General features: G+C 44.2%; 1 protein-coding gene across 1 annotated transcript in view; it reads left to right on the top strand.

The window, feature by feature from the left end:
* The window catches only part of TNFRSF19 (tumor necrosis factor receptor superfamily, member 19), a 33,662-nt gene that overhangs the window by 16,806 nt on the left and 7,162 nt on the right, over positions 1 to 9,694 (top strand). The window lies entirely within an intron of this gene.

Here is a 9,694-nt window from a genome sequence, read left to right on the forward strand (position 1 = left end):
GGGTGGGGACCTTTCCCCCCCCCCTGGCCAGCCTGTGCCAATGCTGCACAGCCCTCTCTGGAAAGGAATTTTTCCTGATATCCAACCTCAGTCTCCCCCGATGCAACTTGAGGCCATTCCCTCTCGTCCTGTCATTCATAACATTCATTACTTCATGGGAGGTTTCTGCTTCTGGCTATGTCTTAGGAGGAGAGCCCGAGGTGAGTAGCTCTGACTTCATCTCCAGACCTTTGGACTTCTGACGTTAGAGTTCCATCGAGATGCCAGTGTCAGGTTAAATGAGAACTGCAAATTCAGCATTGAATGATTGTATCTGTCTTCCTCTTACTTTTCTCTTAATTTAAGGGGGAAATTGAGGTTTTTAGTGTAGATTATTTTTATTCACTCCTGCTAAATAAATAAATATATAAAAATTAATAAAAATACCTTTTTATTCTTTGCTGCAATATTTCTTTCAAACTGAAGCCCCCATTCTAAGAAAACTTGCCAAAGTTGAGATGTGCCAGAACGGAGTCCTGCAACCCCGGTTAGATTACTTTGTGTGTGCAGTAGGGGGTTGTTTATGTCATTGCCTATGTTATTTCCCACCTGGCCTTTGTTCCCTCATTTAAAGCACAGGATAGGCAAAACCTGTGATATCCTGTCTGGCCTCATTTGCTGCACGCGATATCCCACTCAGAACGTGATGATTACCACTGGGCTTTTCTGTGGCTCTCTGTGAAGCACTTGTGACAACTCCTGCACTTGTTACTGACTTAATCTTTACAATAAAAGTGGTGTAAAATGTTAGTGGCTGTTACACAGCTGATGAACTGAAACAGAGAAATGAATGACAGAATAGTCAGAGCCATCCCAGACCCTGCATCCTGACTTGTCAGTCCCGAGTGGGACGGCTCCTCCTTGACTGTGGATACCTGCAACAGCCACATCGGTACACTGGCGACCTTAGGCTCGCTCTCTATTCAGTGCAGAAGGATGGTCAAAGGAAGTGTTCAAAACAGATCAGATTAATTGTGGCCGGAAGGGGCCTTTATTCCATCTCCCTATGGAGAGAAACTTCAAGTGACTCCCTCAGAAGCAGATGTTTGGGTTTGGTCAGATGGGTCTCACCAACAGAGCTGGACTTTCCCAACACAACCTTCCAGAACGCCTTCTGCATCCTGTGAGTAACTCCTGCCTTCTCTTCAAGATGGGAGATGGTATGTTTCAAATTAAGCAACAGAACAAGGCGAGCATCTTGCACGCAGCAGCCTTTCATTTTGTATAACTTGACTTCATCCCCAAAGTGGTTAATTAAAACCTGGTTTTTATAAGCTGTTATTATTTCTGACTTAAAAGCTGCAGCTTTTTGCATGCTTACAGCACGTCACTAACTTTGCAGCAATTCATGAATTGGTATTTGCAGTGTTACAATAAGCTGGTGGTAACTGTCCGGCTTCTGAAGGTGTTACGGCTATATGTTATAAAATCAGGAAAATTTATTTAATCCCACATATTTCACATTATCCCCCCCCCTCCAAAAAAAAAAGGTTGAACTTTAAAAAGTTAAAAATACTAGTAGGGCTGGTTATGCAACTCTTAATTTCCACTTCAGAACCATAATTCATCTCAGTTGTGTGTAAGTATTGTGAAACAGTGTAGTTACATAAACACGCGCTGTTTTCCACAGTACAGACGTTCTCCCCCAACATGTGGAAATGGCTGATGTTTTTAAAAAACAAAACCCCAAACCAGCCCCCCCACCCCATTCAGGAATAGTTGCCTTCCTTGAAGAATTTAACCTAAAATAATGATATTTTAACGTAAACAGGAGGAAGGCGATGGGCAGGCCTGGGTCTGGTTCGTTCGGCTCTGTCGCGTTCTGCGCGTCATGTGCCCGTGGGCTGTGGGAAGAGGAGTCTTCACTTCTGCTGCTGAAGGTTTGCTAGTGATAAAGTCAGCTGCGGAGAAGAAATAAGTTTTACCACGCTCAGCCTACAGCCTCGCGGCTCAAACACCCTCCGTGGAGGTGACGGAGCAGGCGGTTGAACCAGTGCGTTGTACAAAGGGCTCTTGGGCTTCTCCAGAAGGCAGAGACGCCATCATCGCCTCCGCTTTCAGGAGTTGTGTCTGAAAGGGGTTATAAGCCATGCTCGTGACTTCTCCCCCCTCGATTTCATTTGAAAACAAGGTGATAGAATTTCTGCTCTCAGGAGAGTTTTAAGAGATGATGGAAGCCCTTCTCTGTCACCCAAAGTTTCGTATCCTTTTCCCGGTTTCTTCAGATTCTGTTCCATGTCTAACTTCCTCTTCGCTCTGTGTAGGAGGTACGTGATCTAATACTGGCCTCTAGTATCGCAGATAGAGACCCTGGATTTAAAAACTACAGATTTTAGGGCTTAATGTCTACTTAGTTAAGACCTGTGCCAAAATATCCTCTGTCACTCTTCAAAATGGATACCAAAATATTTATATTTTATTTTATATATCCATCGATTTTTTTTAATTATTATTTGAAAGCATATCTAAAAGTTGTGGAACTTTTGTGTTTTATTTCTCATATATTCTCTCAATTCAGAAATAACCTTTTTAAAACTGAATGTAATAAATTCATCCCATGTCGAATGCACGTGCACACAGGTATTTCCAGATCTCTTTCAGCACTGATTTTTTTTATAAGTCACATCTTAAATTTCTGTATGGAAGTTCTAATAGCTGGGATAACTTCCTTAGTGTTTATGTTTTTTCATATTCAGTAACAAAAAGTGTTAGTAATTACAGAAATTTTGAAGAGTGGAGATAATCTCAAGCCATCAGGATTTCACTTGCCATACCCAGTTATTTTGAGTTTTATTTGTAGGCCAGGAAGGAATGAGGGAAGTGTACTCAGATTTTACTGAAATTTTTTATCGCTGCTGAAAAATCTAGCTCTCTGGAGTGGAGAGCTGCTTATTTGGTTATTTGGCCAATTTAAATCCTTCCATTTTAAGCAAAATTAGCAAATGATCCTGCACATAATTTGATATTCAAATATAGGGGGGTTGTAATGTAGGACTAATTTATATAATTTGTTATTTTAATACACAATCCTTATTGTCTAAAGCTATAAAAACTCTGTGACTGAATATTACCAGCGCATGCCCTGTGGTTCTGATAAAAACCAGGTGCCCGGTCAGCAGACAGCGGCGGGGTAGCTGGGCATGGTTGGTACCTTCACGAAACGTTTTTAAAGCAGGATAAGACCGTTGCATGGGCTGTTAGTGATGGCTGCCGACGTTTGTATTAACGGATTTGGGACAGCGGCGTGCCATCCTCTCACAGGCGTTTGTCTGCTCCTGGGCTTTACGCCAGCTGAACCGGGGCAAAGAGGGAAGGAACTGGGGTGGGAAGTGGAGCATTAGAAGTGACTTCTCCTTGACTCCAGAGAGTCACGCACCCTTTAATGACAGAATTGCATCACAGTGACCCCCCCAGCCCGGCGGGGTGGGGTATCTGCTGTCCGGCCGTGGGCACGGGACGGAACTTTCCGCACTGCCTTGGTTCAATCCGGACTGGAAACCAATCCCTGTGCCAGTCTACGAGCTCATCACGCAGCAGCTATGGGGGCTCGTGTGAACCTCGTAGAAGAAACTGGTGTGCGCAGCTTTCGCCGTGTTCAGGTACACTTTGATGAGGGAAAGAAACAGCCTCCAGACACGCTTGTGTTTGCGTATGCGCTGTTGTCATTTAACTAGCGAGTGTGTAATTAGATTCTGCAGGGTGTAGATGGGCTTCCTCTTCCCTTGTAGAAAACGGGTCATGGCAGGGGTTACCCACTTGAAAACCGAGGCAATCCCAACTCTTCTGCTTTGGCAGGTAGTGCCTCGCGTGAGCACTTTGGAGCTGCGGGTGATGCCGTGTGTACACGAGCAGTAACTGCCATGAACAGAGGTACCTGACTCGAATCCTGTGCCGGGTGGTTTTCCTCCTCTTCCCGGGGATGACGCGGCACTGTGTACACAGAGTACAGTGCAGATACCATCTACTTTCATCAGCTGTCCTAAGTCATAGCCCGGCTGGGGTGTGGAGTGGAACAGGACAATACCCTAAAATGCTGCGTTCTTGTTCTAGAACACGTCTGGTTAAAAGGACAAGTTAGAAGCGAGGTTTCTAAGGGAAGCCGGTTTTCTGCCGCACCTGGCAATTTCCTATGCCAACACAGGCTTTCTGTGATACTCATTGAAGCCATGAAAACTTCCGAGAAAGTAACTGCATTTTCTGCAAAATAGCTATAGGCACCTCGGCTGCCAGAGGTGCGCAGTGAGCTGCTGGAAGCAGCTCAGAGAGGTGACGGCTGACCCCCCCCAGCCACGCTAACAGGGTGCGCTTTGTGGCACCAGATCATTTCAAGAATTTCCAGTTTATACAGGAGAGATGTACTGGTTTTTCACACTCATAACCAGTTATCTTGCTGGGGGGAGAATATGTAGTTGGGCAGTGACACAGATTTTATCTTACTCCTTCTGGTTTTTGGCTTATGCAGTTTTTTTTCCAGTTTATTTGAAGGTACCAGTGATCTAATGCTGTGTTCTGATGTAGTAGCATATTTAATGGCTAGACAGGTCTCAAAGGTGGGGTTTGTGTATGAAATGTGACTTTCGTGCCCGCACATCAGTTCAAGTGAGCTGGTACCAAGAATTAACGTCTCTTGATTACTAAAAGCAAAGTGTGTTGCAGGAGTTGGCTGTGCCTTTCACCGGGGTGTGGATCCAGTACCGTGGAGTTCATGCAGAGTTTGAATTCACATACCCGGTGTCATTGTTCTCCCGTTTTAAACAGAAAAGGCTGTCAGCAGTTGGAGTTTGTGGAAATACGCAGTGCAAGAGAAATGGTCTTGGAACCAAATAAATCAAATTCCAAAGATTTTAATTTATAAGCACATTTCTCAGGATTTCCAAACAATGGACAAATACTTGAATAGTCATTTTCTTCCCCAGGGCTTTTTGGTACATTTATTAAATAACAAAACCAGCAAAATAAAACAACAAAAAAATTGTAGGGCACTGAGTTGGAGCTGAAGTCTTTAAAGTCAGCACCTGGAGTACATTTGAAAATTGTGGTTTGACGTGATGAACTCTTGGGTGGAGGCCATGCACACAATGGCCGTCCTCTTACAGACGGTGGGAGACTTTCTCTCTCCGTGTTTACCACAGGCTCCACCAGCAATATTTAATAAAGTTTCTCGCCTCCTACTTAAATGATCAGGAGAAAGGAGGCAGCCTGCTGCCTTGCAAAGTCTCAGAAACGTACTCAGGACAACTGCCTTTCCGTTGGTGTTAGTGCTTGGTGATACATCTGACCCAGGTATTTGGTACATGAGCACATAGGTGATCCCGCTGCTGTCTGCATTATACGAACACCCGTCAGGTTTATCCATACCGCATTCTTTTGCTTGTTGGGGCTGAGTAGAGGTGTTGTCTTTTTACTTTTAAATGAACAAGCATCTTTTAAACTTTCTCCAAGTGAAGGAGTTTCAAGGTAAGTCACATTGCCTTGCATCTTCCATCAGTCGAGAGCACACATCCAGGAAGCCGCTGCCCGTCAGCAGGCAGGCAGGAACTCGTTAAATTACCCTAACTTGAGGGTATGTCTGAGCCCTTAATTCTTAGCAAAGTGAAGCTGATACCGCTGACCTGGGCCCATTTCAGCATAAAGGTAGTGGGTGTGATGAAGCAAATGCTTCTTTCCCAACTCTTGACTGAAGTCTCCATATTCCAGGAATTAACAACGATTTAATTTACTTTTGCATCTTAATCCTGACTGTAAAAGATGGCACTCTGTCCAGTGTCACCAAGGTAGCGCCGTCCGAGTGGGGGTTTGATGAGCTTTGTTCAGTTGAGTAAACGCCCTTTGGGTTAATGTTCACTTGACATGGTAGGGAAGAAAACCCAAACATGATCTCCATTTCATCCTCCTCAACTTTGGTAATTAATATATTACTATAAAATTATTATTTCAATGGAAGAAGTGTGAAATGTTGCAGGTTCCGTGTTCAGATGGTTAATCTGCCGCAGAAAGCTTGCTGTCAGGCACTCTGATGCCTGGGGTGACTGCAGCTAATTATGGTTCTGAGAAAAAAAAAGAAAAATCTGAGAAGACAAACATGACACAAGTGGCAGAGGAAGTGTTTTTACATTTTGTCCTGTCTCTGGCTGTTCGGTATTCCAGGCTGAAAATGCAACTCTTCAGTTTATTGGCAGAAGTTGCAGTGATACCGCTGGGATTCGTACGTTCCATGTTAGCCCAGCTGCTGCTGGTTAACCCGCTTGCATCAACAGGAACTTCAGTTGCTTTTAAGAACTGCACCTTTGCGCCTACCGACTTCCCCACGTGCCGTTGGTTAGTTAGGGGAAGGAGGGGTGTTTAGGGGAAGGAGGGGTGTTTAAGGGAAGGATGGATATTTAAGGGAAGGAGGGGTATTTATGCTCGCTGCTGAGAATTACGCAGGGGACAGCTTGATGTGACGGGTTTTTCTTCTTCAGCACCAGCACATTTCCAGAATATATTGGAACTAAGACTTAGAAAAGGAGATCTAGTTCTTAAATAAATGTATTTTTTGGTTTATTGGTGATGCGTAACATGCACACGCTTTCTAAAATCATTAAAGTATGCACCTCCTCCCTCCTTTCACAGTGTATCACGTCCAACTCACGGTGTTTAATTACGTATTTAAATTTAATCATGTAATCACTTAATAGTCGTAGAAGTTTGAAATGCGCCTCTTTGCTTTACTGAGACAGGTCCATTAGTCTGCGAGCCTGGAAGGAGCAGTGGCAGTTTATGGTAGTGCGTACGTACCTGAGTAGCACTGGAGGCAGAGTTCAGCCATGCCCAGCGGCGATTCTGCAGCAGCGATCCCCTCCTGACCCGCTGGTCTCTGCAGGGAAGATCACTATCGCTGTAATTAGAGCTACGCTACAATGGGCTGCTCACAGGAGCTGTTCCAGAACGTTCTTTGAAGGTAAAGATGAGTGGTAGGCATTCTCAGGAAGAGAAAATTGCTTTCTCAGGTAAAAAAAAACCAAAAAAAACCAAAAAAAAACCCCAACCTTCAACCAAATAAGTAACTAGATGGCTAAAATAAATTTAACTTCTTTGCCATCCCAGTGTAAAATAAAGTTGCAGTAAATCCAGTTTGGATGTTGCTGATGGGCAGTGAAGAAATGTATGTGATTATACTTGCAAATAGATACATTTTCTGAACAAACGAAGAGAGGCAAAAATAGAGCAGCTCCAGCTCCAGCGCTCTTCTTCTGGTTTTGCTTTCAAAATTAAATGGCCCTTTTTTCTACTGTTTATGAAGGTCTAATTTCTGAGAACTGTTCAGTACTTTTAGTATTGATACCATACAGTGGTATGAAAAATACTTTAAGATATTCTGGTCTGTTTTTTATTGTCTTGTTTTGAAGTAACTTGCCCAGGCTGCATTGAACCTTCTAAGGACTAGAGCGAGCAGTTGACTGAGACTGGAAACGTGACAGCAGTGCCCCGTCCTTGGCTGGCACACCGACACCAGCGGGCGTTGCTGTATAGATAGCTATTTCATGTTTAATTTTACTGCTTCTCACAGACATATGCCCTGGGACTTCACATTCCTTGCAGAAATTTCTGCAGTCTGTCAAAACTGTAAACTGAAAAGTGCAGCTGCAAGAGTCCTAGAAGGCGAGTGCCACGTTTTCGCTGTGGAAGGTGGCAGTGCCGCTGCCACAGGCAGTGAAGGTGAGGCAGGAAGATTGCTTTTTCTTTTAAGTTAAACAGTGAAGATCTGGAGGAGAGGTCACAGGACCTATCTCTGTGAGTAACAGGAATTCTAGAAGAACATGAAGAGGACAGGTAATAATTGTTAAAGAGGAAAAGTACCGGAGCCCCTGAACTGAGGTTTGCCTCTGTTACCTACAACACAAATAATAGATAAACCACTTGCTGTGATAACGGAGTGATAACGTTTCAGTGGAGGGACCGAGTTTCAAACGGCGTTTCTCATTATCATAGGAGACTTCAGCCTCTTTATGGACTTTAGTAACGTGGGATCACAGCGTGGTTGAGGTGGGAGGGTACCTGTGGAGATCGTTTGGTTCGAGCCCCTGCTCAAGCAGAGTTACCTAGAGCTGGGTGCGCAACCATGCCCAGGCAGCATTTAAGCATCTCCAAGGAGGGAGACTCCATAATCTCGCTGGGCAACCCGTGCCATGCTTGGTCACCTCACAGCTGCAAAAGAGTTTCCTGAAATTCAGAGGGAACCTCCTATGTTTCAGTTTGTGCCTGTTGCCTCTAGTTCAGTGACAAACCCTGGCTCTGTCCTCTTGGCACCTTCCCCTCAAGGACTTACTCACGTCAATGAGATAGTCCCTTGAGCCTTGTCTTCTTCGGGGCGAGAAGTCCCAGCTTTCTCAGCCTTCCATCACAGGAGACAGGCTCCGGTTCTCAGTCAGGTTTGAGGCCTCTCACTGGACTTGCTCCACTAGCTCCACTCTGTTGAATTTGGCAAGTTAAAGGATGTAAAAAAGATCTGCTGTAAATTTGCTCTCCACACTCTTGATGTGACAGTGGAACACAATAGTACAAATCAAAGGTAAATAGACATATTCAAGCAGATGTAAATACAGTTACACTTCTTTTTCTTTCCCTTGAAATTGGGAAATTAACATCTAAATACTCTTTCTTCTGAATAATAGCTGTGATCTGACCTCTCCACTTTTTGTTATGTTCCCCCAGTTACCAGCAACTACCTGGTAATACAATCCTTAGAAACGTGTCTTTAGTAAGTCATGTGTCTTTCTTTTTTTTTTTTTTTTTTTTTCTGGTTTCTATATTTCCTAGAAGTTAGTATTTTTTTTTTGGACTAAGTGGTCTGAAGACATAGAATAGGATGTAATAACCCAGCTTTTTGGTAACCTGCCCATTATAAAAAAGCATTCTGTGAAGGCTTTGCTGCCCACGTCTGAAGCGTGTAGAGGAAATGCCATTGTTACTTGAAAAAGTCTTCCTGAGTAATACAGCTCCACTGGCTGCACTGAGTTAGTAGGTTCCCTCCCGCTGCCATCGTCCCGCAGTCAGGATATGAGACGATTGCGTGGACGTATGATTCGATGAGTGCGTTTAATACACTGTGGCAGACATTTATCTCCCAATTTCTACTCATGACCGCATGGACCATTTCTGAGGAACTGCGGTCTTTAGGCTTTAACCGCATTTTCAGAGTGAAATAGGCACATTGAACTTAGAAAAATGAGTTAATAAAATACTGTCTGTGGTTTTTTAAAAATTCGCTGTCGGGGAAATACTTGTGTTCCCTTTCTCATAAGCTGCTGAATTGATGTGAACTTCAAAGCAGATTGATGAGCTGCCAGCATTCATAAGTGATGAAAACAGAGTTTTGTAACAAAAGAAGAAGAGCATCCAAAGAAGGGCAGTGAGGCTGGTGAAGGGTCTAGAGAACACGTCCTTGAGGAGCAGCTGAGGGTCCTGGGGGTGTTTAGCCTGGAGAAGAGGAGGCTGAGGGGAGATCTTGTTGCTCTCTCCAGCTACCTAAAAGGAGGTTGTAGCGAGGTGGGGGTCGGTCTCTTCTCCCAAGTAACAAGTGACAGGACGAGAGGAAATGGCATCATGTTGTCCCAGGAGAGGTTTAGGTTGGTTGTCAGGAAAAATGTCTTTCCAGAGAGGGTTGTGCAGCATT

This window comes from Buceros rhinoceros, unplaced genomic scaffold (genome assembly GCF_000710305.1).
Source record: "Buceros rhinoceros silvestris isolate BGI_N320 unplaced genomic scaffold, ASM71030v1 scaffold4432, whole genome shotgun sequence".
In the NCBI taxonomy this organism is placed as follows: domain Eukaryota; kingdom Metazoa; phylum Chordata; class Aves; order Bucerotiformes; family Bucerotidae; genus Buceros; species Buceros rhinoceros.